Genomic DNA, 11,869 nt, shown 5'->3' on the forward strand with positions numbered 1-11,869 from the left:
TGGGCAAAGAAGAGATTCAGAGCAGCCCTGCAGAGAAGGACTTGGGGGTGCCGGTTAATGAGAAAATGAACATGAGCCAGCAGTGTGCGCTCGCAGCCCAGAAAGCCAACCGTATCCTGGGCTGCATCAAAAGGAGTGTGACCAGCAGGTCGAAGGAGGTGATCCTGCCCCTCTACTCTGCTCTTGTGAGACCTCACCTGGAGTATTGTGTGCAGTTCTGGTGTCCTCAACATAAAAAGGACATAGAACTGTTGGAACAAGTCCAGAGGAGGACCATGAGGATGATCAGGGGGACTGGAGCACCTCCCATATGAAGATAGGCTGAGAAAGTTGGGGCTGTTCAGCCTGGAGAAGAGAAGGCTGCGTGGAGACCTCATAGCAGCCTTCCAGTACCTGAAGGGGGCCTATAGGGATGCTGGGGAGGGACTCTTCATCAGGGACTGTAGTGACCAGACAAGGGGTAACGGGTTAAAACTTAAACAGGGGAAGTTTAGATTGGATATAAGGAGGAAATTCTTTCCTGTTAGGGTGGTGAGGCACTGGAATGGGTTGCCCAGGGGGGTTGTGAGTGCTCCATCCCTGGCAGTGTTCAAGGTCAGGTTGGACAAAGCCTTGGGTGGGATGATATAGTGTGAGTTGTCCCTGCCCATGGCAGGGGGGTTGGAACTAGATGATCTTAAGGTCCTTTCCAACCCTAACTATTCTATGATTGTATGATTCTATGTATCAGAAGCTTGAAGAAAAAATGCTGTCCTGTGTCAGGTTTCTTTTCTTAATCTTGTTCCAAAAGAAAAAATACATGTAGTTTTACACATCTTCATTGAAAGTGCCTGAAAAAATGTCATTGCATGCCACTGGTTTTGAACACGTTCAGTCAGAAGCACTTTCATGGCAGAAGGAAGCAGGATGATGTATGCGATGCTGCATTGTACTGACACGTCTTGCAAAATAAGTAGCACAAATACCAGTCTAATAAAGGAAGGCAAAAATGCCTTCTCATACAGCTTTCAGATGAATCCAAGTGCAAGACAGCTAAATGGAAAAAAGAACCAAAAAGGGGTAAAATGAAGATGCTATTAGGTAACACAGGCCAAATTACTTTTTGTTTAATTCCTTTCCTTTTAGTGATTCAAGATCCGTATGCTTCTTAAAACATAGTATAAAAGCTCTAAAAGGAACTAAAAGAATCATAACTGTGTTCAGGTCTGCAGCACATAGCTGGTGCTGAGAGTTACTGCTAGCATAGGGCCACTGCAACAGAGGATTTGGTCAATGAGACCTCAAGACAACTGGACTATCCATTGATCCTAATGCCTTTCAGCTCATGACTCCTTCCACTTAGATGAACTTTCTAAAGGTAGGGTAAGGATATTCTTTCTCAAGATCTGACATTTACTTTTCTCCTTTTCCAATACACTGAACTAATCTCTCAGCAGAGCTCACAACAATACACAGCTGGATAACCTGGTGCTTCCTGCCTTGTTCTTCATTTGCTAATTTGTTTTTGCACACACCTGAAATCAAAAAGGTCAGCTTATGAACACTGTACATTGCTTCTGCTCATCAGAGCTACATAGGTTTTGAGTGCTAAGCACAGGTTAAAAATGGGTAACCATACAGAGGGTTACCAGCACAGCCTTCAGTATGCTACTGAGGCTACAGCTGTGTATCTTCTCTGCTCTGACTGCTGCTTCAAGGGTGGAGCACCCCCAGTTGTCTTTCTAACACAGTAGCATACCTGAGGGACTGTCCCCCTTTCATTTCCTCATTTTCATCCACGATGTTTCACTTTCATCCATAATTTCATTCACATAAGCCAGATAAACACCATGTCATTCTTCTATCTTTGTGGGATCTCGAGAGCAACCTGCACACTGATTTCATGTCAGGTTGAGCCCCAAATAGGTGCAAACAGCCTACTTTTCACTAACTTCCCATTAACTGGATACATACATAGCAACTACCACTGCCTTTACCTCAGTATTTCAGAGGTCTATAATTAGCCTCGATACAATGTATCTTCTCCTGTCTTTGAAACAAATCTCCAAGTCTGTCACCATCAAAAAGATGCTCTGCTTTTTGCTGATTCTGTTTGAATCTGAAGCATGCTTATTTGGCTTACAGAAGGAAATTTATTACATCTGCAGAAATCAAAACTGTGAGGCATTCTTAGGATTGCATATGACCCACTCTTTATATTAGATTGGTTTTGATATTTCCAGACTGAGCAACAGAGTGGAAAAGTATTCTTCCTAGCCATTCGATTTTCTATCCTACTATCTACTAAACAAAACTTTCTCAACTGTATATTTCAGCATTCAGGAACGTAATTCACAGCCATTTACTTAACTTTGTTCAGTCCACACTGAAATTTATATTGCGTACTTACCTTCTATTGCATCAAATTCGCTATTTGTTAAGAAATAATAATAAAAAATATAGTTATGTGCTAAACTTGCATTTTTAAACAAAACGTCCTTATATCACAGACTAAATGACTGTCTGATGTGCCAGTATACTGTTATCTGTGCAAATTCAGGCTTTGGGTCTGACAACACCACTAAATGTAAAAGATGCCCAAACCCTGACAATTTCATTAAACCTGAGATAAGAGACAGAAGTAGTCACTAGAGGGAGACAATGTAATTTCATAGAACACCTCCAGAAAACTTTCCAGTGGGAGAATTTATAACAAGCTGCATAATTTGTGCCTGTAAGTCTCAAGGGTTAACCTGCTGGTATTACCCTGCCTAGCAAACTCAGAACTATAGGATCAATGGCAACACGTACCCATGTTGGAAGCAGAGAATAGACACTACAGAAAAAAAGAACCTGCCTACTCTTCAGTCATGAGCAGTATTCACTTTTGAAACAGTCTTGGTTTCATCTGGGATAGAATTAATTCTTTTTCTAGTAGTTGGTGCAATGCTGTGTTTTAGCTTTAGTCTGCAAATAATGCTGATAACACACCCATATTTTAGCTTTTTAAGAAACATCATCAGGAAGTAATAGGAATACATTAAATATGTACTGGATTCAAAAGATATTAAATTTTAAGTTTTTAAGTCTAGTCAGGAAAAAATTCACATCTTTGATGTATGATATAGGCTTACTGCTTTTGGTAGAATTACTCACCTTAATTCACCAAAATGAACTCACCTCAGTAGTTGTTCCTCTTCTTCATTCTCACTTCTTTCCTTTAGTTATCTGCTTCATCCCTGTTCCCACTCTTCTTTGCCTTATGCTGCCTGTGTCAGCATCACTGATGACCTAAGGTTTAGTCTTCTGTGTGTGTCTGACTACAGACCAATCAGATGATTTTCATGAAAGATGCTGAGAGGGTCAGCTCAAATGTTTACCATTTCACAAACATCTTTATTATGTCTAAGACCTGGACAATGCAAATTGCATATTGGATTCTTTGTCAGGACTGCTTGGGTCAGAGAAGCCAACAGGTTTCATGACAAACTGAGAAAATGCAAACAAAACACCAGGTGAGGCATGGCAGTAAAATAGTGGTTGCTGGTATGGACTGCAAAAGGATTGAAAATTCTGCTGCTTCAGGGACCTCCTTGCACTTTTTCAAAGGTTTTTTTTCAATGCAGAAAAATTGTATTAGTTTAGCTGAATTAGCAATATTCTTCCATGAGAAATTGTTCATGCTAATATGATCACCATTATTAATTTATAACAGTACTATGGTACAAACTACCTAGTTTGGCTATTTTAGTTTTTATAATAATTATAGCTAAAATGGTACAAACCCTAGAAGTATGGACCTAGAATATCAGTATGCTGATTTTGCAATCCAATACAAAAGGCACTAGTCCAATGTAAAACATTTGTAAAACAGATGCTTTGCCAATATCTACCACTTCAGTCTCATCACCTGCAATTATGCAACAAATGCTTCCTCCCAAAGCTGGCTTTCTATTTATCTTTCAGACTCTCTTGAAAAAAAATAAAATAAAGCATAATCAGCTTTGAACTAATTTGTGTTCTCTGTCTTCAGGAGAAAAAATAATTCTACATTCTTCTATTTGTGCCACGCATGACAACACTGAAGCCATCCAGCTTGCTAGCTCTGCTTGCAAGCATCCAGTGACAAGTAGTGTAGTAGCTGCCCTCCAGTGTGACAAAGAAGGTTTTCTTTTACCAAAATCAGTTTTACTTTTGTTGTTAAAACTTTAAAAACTAAAATCCCTGTCTTCTCTTCAATCCTTTTATCAGCTTAAATCTCATGCAAATGACAAAGGTAATTACGAGAATTACAGAGAGTGAAACTGATGTATTCATTTACCCAGGGCTGAAAATTAAGGGAATGAATATTCAAAGCAGTATGATGTACCACTGAGTGAGGTGAAAAGACTTGAAGCCAAGCTGAATTAATGGCTTATTGGCAGCATCTTTGAAGTGGATCTTGCTTTTCTGAATAACAAGGTCACCGATCGAGTAGTTCCCACTAAATTCAGCAATCAGAAGCAAAACCTGCACACAGCAATCTCCCCCCTGCTAAATTCATAGGATCTGGACAGCCTCTGTAAGAATAAACAGTATTTCTTGTGGAAACCCTCTTTCTAATAAATTTGGTTTACATGCACTTCTCTTCAGCCTCCACCCCAGGTATTGTGTATTGTTAATAGACATATATCAATAAATAAATAAATTTTCCAAAGAAACCCTACAGCTGGGATGCCGTGGTTTTTTTTTTTTTTTTTACCTAATCCTTGCTTCTTGCACAAGACTTGCCATTTTTTCTTAGTTTAGGAGATCACTGTGGAGCTGCCTTTGATGGAAGGTGAATTCACCTGCCTGATCCTATACAAAGAGCATCCAGGCTTTACAATGCTGGATGTGGTATTCAAAAGCAGCAAGGTCAGCTGAACCACAGATGAACTGTATATTCCTGAAATAGTATGGACTGGAAATCCTCTGTAAACACATCTTTTTCATCTCAGAGGAAGGGTCTGTTGCTTTTTTCTCCTTCTGCTCTGATTTCTGGTTTTGGTTGGGGCAAGAAGTGAAGAGTAGGCTGCTTGAACAATTTCATCTGACTGGTTTCCACATCTTTAGAGCTGCTTGAACAGGCTTCTGTGCAACTACCATGACTCTGCCTGTATGTACTGTAAACAGCAAGTTCTTTGGATGGCAAAGTAGATGAGATTTGGGTGAGAATTTGTCTGAATTTCCTGTAACTGGATAAACTAGCTGTCTAAATTACTGTGCAAGCATACAGATCTACAGCAGGTGAACTCTATATTCTTGTTGCCATCCCTTTAAAACCCCTCTCTGCAAAGGTCCTTCTTCGGCATGGTAACAAAATTTTACTCACAGAAATACTTTAAGTGTTTATTTCAGAGTAACCTTTACAGATTTATTTACGCCCTGGCAATTATATTAGGCACTTCAAAATACTATTAATAACTCTAATAAGTAGCAAGAAAAATGCATAATTTATTTATACTTACTTGCTACTCCCAACTTGATTCAAGGTGTCATCTACAGATAAAAACTGTTGTCACTAATTTCAGTCCTTCTATATAGAATCATAGAATAGTTAGGGTTGGAGAGGACCTTAAGATCATCTGGTTCCAACACCCCTGCCATAGGCAGGGACAACTCACACTACATCATCCCACCCAAGGCTTTGTCCAACCTGACCTGAACACTGCCAGGGATGGAGCATTCACAACCTCCCTGGGCAACCCATCCCAGTGCCTCACCACCCTAACAGGAAAGAATTTCCTCCTTATATCCAATCTAAACTTCCCCTGTTTAAGTTTGAACTCATTACCCCTTGTCCTGTCACTACAGTCCCTGATGAAGAGTCCCTCCCCAGCATCTCTATAGGCCCCCTTCAGGTACTGAAAGGCTGCTATTAGGTCTCCACGCAGCCTTCTCTTCTCCAGGCTGAACAGCCCTAACTTTCTCAGCCTATCTTCATACAGCACGTGCTCCAGTCCCCTGATCATCCTCGTGGCCCTCCTCTGGACTTGTTCCAACAGTTCCATGTCCTTTTTATGTTGAGGACACCAGAACTGCACACAATACTCCGGGTGAGGTCTCACAAGAGCAGAGTAGAGGGGCAGGATCACCTCCCTCGACCTGCTGGTCATGCTCCTTTTGATGCAGCCCAGGATACGGGAGACAGTAGACATTTACAGAGATCATTATGCTGACAATCTTCCCTGCATTCCATGTTAATTCTACCTTTTTACTGTTTCTGAATGTCATTCACTTATTACTGTGGATACAATCTCTGAAAATGCATTAGTGTTGGAAATCCCTATATTGCTGTAAATTAAGGAGTAATCCTTTTCAATGAGGTGCTATTTGAATAAAACACACTAGAATCCTCTGTGCCTCTGTTGCAAACAGCAATACATTTATCTCGTTATTTGAAAGCATTCATCCAAAATTACATGCTGCCAAATATTAATTTCCTTAAGTCTGTTTTTCCTTCCTACCACAATATTTTGCTCAGTCATTACAATGAATATTCATATTCTTGACATAATTAGCATTATGTTAGCATACCCTCATATCCTCACTGCTAATGCTCATATTCAGAATAGCTCTCCTCACCAACAGCTAATTTGAGTTACCCTGCTTTGCTGAAAATTGTTGTGCTCAGAGTTGGGCTAGACCGCTTCAAGATTATTAACATTAGGCATTAATCTGGCTTTTGCTGTTATGTTTAGAAGCATTTGTAAAGTCCAGGCTGCATCTTTTCTTTTGTAGGTATTCCTTACTATAAAATGACAAGTAACAAACCAGCCTGTCCTGCAGTTTCTCCTGCCCTCTGCTGGATGCAATGCTAGAACAGCTCCAGGAATTCATCTTTTTTATCATGTTGTGTCAGATAAGGTGAAGAATTTAACCCCCTCTTTCTGCTCCCCAAGCAAAGACTGTTATTTATGTTCTCTCTCTCTCTCTCTCTCTCAGGTGATCATTTGTATCTGTGTACAGAAAAGAAAAGGATAAAATCCCTGCTCCTTCAGAGAAAGAATGAAATAGGTAACGGGCATTAGGTTTCAGCTTTGGCACATTTCTTACTCAGACTTCAGCATAAGTGTGTGGTCTCTCTGAAACCACTTTAAACATAGGGGTACCACAGAGGTTAAACACTGCATGCTTGCTCTTCATTTAATCACAGAAAAACTTGCACTGGACTGGCTCTCTGGAGGTCATCCTGGTCCAAGCCCCTGCTTGAAGCAGGACCAAAATACATTGTTGTGCGCAGTAATCTTGAGTACCTACCTGAAGGAGATCGTACCACCTTTCCAGTCACCTGTTCCAGTGTTTGCCCATGCTCACAGTGAAAATGTCCTCTCATTGTTATCCACAAGCTCTCAACTGGTTCATCACCCAGCCACCCCTTTGCACAGAGCACAAGCCTTCCTCACTGCCTTCCAAGATTGTCTTTCTCAAAGAGCCCATACCCACGTATGCAGCACTCCGGTCATACAAGGTTATCACACCACATATGTCCCAACAAAAAACCAGCTCTGCAGTTAGGCACAGGTTTCTAATTTTAACCCTTTGTTTCTCCTGCTCAAGTGTTTGTGTACAAACACTTGAAATGGACCCCATCACACTGTGTTCACACAGAAAACAGTACAACACCTTCCCCATCCTGCTGTGACTTCCCCACTGCTCCCTGTGCCTTCAGTTCTCTATAGGTTATAATAAACTCCCCCAGCTTGTGTAGTTTCAAGCTGTCCTCATTGAGTTTGAGGCCTGCCAAAGACACTCTTGCCACACCTCATTAGATGGATCTTGCTCCTGCTTTGAAGTCCTTGCTCCTCCAAAACAACTGCATGTGTGCAGAAGCCATGCTCCTCTGTCATACCAGTCATGCACCAAAGTGTTGATCTACTGAAGGTACCCGCTCCTGCCCAAATCTCTCCCTCTCACTAGAAGAACTGAGAACACTACTGGTGCCACCTCCCATGCCACACTGCTGGTAAAAAAAAAAAAAAAAAAAACACATCTTTTTTTCCCAAAAGCCTATTATGCTGTAACCTTGGCCAAGCCATGTATGTACAGTCTCTCACGCAGGGGCTGGGATCTAAAACCAAATTAAAAACCTGTAACCCTAGTGGCAAATTTCATAAGCATCAGCAAAGACAACAGTACATTAAATATGATCTTAATTTGTGACATGCCTTTGAAGCTATGCTACATGCTGAGAATGCTGACACATGTAAGTGGCATGTTCTATGCCCTTACTGGGACTGCTTTGCATTCAAAATGAACCTCCAGTCTGTCTCAGATAGAGAATCCAAATCAAAACCAAGTCATATTGCTGATGCAAATTATCAAGGTAGGAAAGCTTAAAACTGCAAGAGGTTTGCCTCAAAGTAAGTAAAACAAATTCCCATTCTTTATTTTTAATGCATTTTGAGTTCTCTTGAAAGATTCCCAACTAGAATTTCCAGACATCTCCTGTTTACTCTCATGTTGCATGTATGCTTGACAATACGAAGTCAAAATTTCTTTCCATGACTCACCACTGCAGCCAAGCTGAAACAAAATTATCAGTTCTAATTATGACAGGTATGTTCTTTGCTGCTGATACGTCTTTTTGCCTATTTGCATTTCTGTTGAAGCCACTGGTGAGAATGCTATTCATTTAGTTAACTTTCTGGAGATAATTTCCATTTGTGCAAATGTAATTAACTTCAATCTGGATTGTTTTTACCTACAGAATGTACTAAAACATTATTTATCTAATGACTTTTCTTCATCATGACCAACCTGAGCATCTAATCTGTGTATCATTCTTTACTGCGCTGTTATTTCTCTTGAATTCTGCTTATTAAGTTTTACTGCTATGCTTTGATGCTTCCGAGGTTACAAAACAAAATGGTCCTGCACTAACAAACTTCTTTCTAACCTGATGGGTATATACAGAGAAAACAGGATACAATGTTAACCAGACATAAGTATGGTTTTGAACTCATTGGATTAGTATAAATTTTTACTGCTTTCCTAGGAATTATTTCGGATTTCCACCCCTGATTAGTAAAATCTGACCAAGAGTATCTGTATAGCCCAACTATCCTGTATGCTGCCCACACTTTGATGGCAAAAAAAAATCACTACTTTCATAAAAGTTAACATAAAAAAAAAAAAAAGATGAAGTCTTTTTATGTAAGATTAGAAACCTTACGCTATAAGGAGATAAATGAAAACTGAAGTGAGCTACTTTCTGTGTGGGAAGAGGATGAGGTGATGCCAGACATGGACAGATTCTAGCAGCCTGAGTCCAAACTTACATTTTTAATACCACTGGGGCAAAGTAGGGCAACTAAAACAAAGCAACATTTTCAGGATTTCTAGGAAACTTTAGGACTCAAAACCATACAGACCAGGTGGAAGATTCCCCATAGCTTTCTGCAAAGGAGGGAGCTACTGCAGGATCATAGTTACACAAACATAACCCTCTTTAAAAAGGCTTGGGGTGGAGCTAGGAAATTATAGACCAGTTTGACCTTGGTGGCAAGACCAAGGACCTTAGGCAAGATCCTAAAGATATTAATAAGAGATGAGATCACAAGGAACACAGTCTGCGCAAAGTGGTTAAAGGACATAATCTACTTGGATTTCCAAAAAGTATTTGACATAAAACTGCAAAGTAGATTAATGCACAACAGTAGCAAGAGTAACAGAGGAGGTGTCATCCTTGAACGAATAATGATACAATCTGCAGCCACACTCTCAGAGGATGTATGTCAGAAAGCTGGATTCATTTGACATATAGGCTGCTATATGTCTAACACACGTTAAGGCTAATTTGCTGTCCTAATGCTGCTGGTCTCTAAAAGATACAGTGGACACATTTTGATACCAGTTTCACTACTGAAGTCAGAAGAATTGCTCAAGGTACAATGACAAGATAGACTGGACTCTACCCTAAACTTGCCTTGTCTTAGTGTGTTTCCTGTATTTTGTTACAGCCAGGTTTTTGTACTGTTACTCCCCCTCTCCAGTATATTACACCATTTTTTTACTTTAATGCCTCATCAATACAGGTGGACTGTTTGCCAGCACAGATTTACTGTGCAAGGCTATATATATTCACATATGTAATATCGTATACTCCTGTCAAACTAAATTATTTTGATTTGTCAGTATTGCTTTGAATTTACAACAGTGTAGATGACAGAAGTATTTAGCTCTTCTTTTGCAGCACTAAGTTCTTTGATGGTCACTGTCAGGAATCCAGTTCCGGATCCTTTGTATGTTTACATCAATATAAATTCAGGACAAAAAAAAAGCAAGCTGTTCCACTAAAATAAATTTAAAATTCTAGCAATAAGAGAATTAAATGTGATTTTTTTGACAGATCATCTGAAAAGTCAATTGCATCAATTACAAGAGAGAATTTGGCTTATGTAGCTTATTTACTGTTGACCCCTTGTAAAGTCAAAAGGAAGTTTCAACCATTTACAAGCTGACATATATAAAACATGAATCCACTGGGATTTGTAAGTCTGCTTTGGAAACCTTGTCGACATCAACAGCTCAGGCTATCAGCAACTGCTGCGATAGTTGTTCAGAACAGTCATTCCTTTTTCCAAGCGTAAAGCTGAAATGGCAAGACAAAGCTGCTGCTTGCCCTTGTGTTGTTCCTTCATTTGGTTATATTTATCCCATTACTACTGGAGAGCTTGGCAGTTAGCTGAAGCACCGTGATGAACCAGTTATTGATAGCAGGGAAGCCAGCTCTGTTCCAGATTTGTCATGTGAATATGATGCTGTGTGCAGTAGGCTGCAATATCAATGAAAGGATCAGAAACAAGTCAGCTGATCACTGACGATTCAGTCACTAAAAACTACCACACATCCACTACCTAAACTCTCCTGACAGCAAGAGGCAATCGTACTGCATTCTTCTGGAATTAGGAGAGACTGCCAGCAGGAAAAGGTCCAGAAGTGTGTGTACCAAAGCAGTGATTAATCTCCAAGTGCAGCTGGGTAACTGAGAATGAAATTTGACTCAAATCTGTTGACAGCCACGCACGTACAAGTCACAATGCCATTCAGATGTGCTGTGTGGTGAGTTTGGTTTATTTTGGTAAGAGTGATGTTGATTCAAAAAATGGTTTAAATTTGTTTTGGACTCTATCAGTACTTGGCAGTAAAAAAGTTCTACTAAATTCTCTCTACATCATAGAGAGAATATAAACCCAGTCCTCTAATTTAGCAAACCTATACAACCTGGGTTGGGAAAAATGCCTGTTTCAGGTATTTACATCTACCTTTTTGTTAATCATGTTCCCTTTTTGTTGTATCTCTGTCAGCTGAGAATTTCACACATCCCTTCCCAAATGGAAGAGAAAGCAAAAGAAATTATGTACGGATCATGTTTCTTGTCCATGTCACAAATTTATTGTAAAACTCATCATAGGCAGCTTTAGGGCTTACAGTCCATGACCCTTTCTTGAGGATGAAACGCGCTATAAAAAAGAATCTTAGCTTTTATTTTTAATTATGTCTCCAGTTTTGTCAGAATAGTCACAAGCTGTTAGAAATCAAAAGAAAATAATCTAGTTGACAAGGGACTCTTGCAGATGACAAACACCAAACAATCTTTCCTCCCTGCGAACATGTAAAATCTCCAAGGGAGATGTCTTCCTCCTGCTATGTATTGGAGGCTGGTATTTCAGCCTCTTCCTTTTCACTGGAAGCCTTAGCTAATTTCCTGGCTAAGGAACACCTTCAACCTCAACACCTTCTCGACTGATACTTCGAAGTTTTTGATTATTCAGATTCAGGTGGGTTAGAAAGAACATGGAAAGAAACATGTGCGTACAAACTAATGTGGCAGGGGAACTTAGAAGATATAACTATGATGCTTAAG

Source organism: Lathamus discolor, chromosome 4 (assembly GCF_037157495.1).
Source record: "Lathamus discolor isolate bLatDis1 chromosome 4, bLatDis1.hap1, whole genome shotgun sequence".
NCBI lineage: Eukaryota > Metazoa > Chordata > Aves > Psittaciformes > Psittacidae > Lathamus > Lathamus discolor.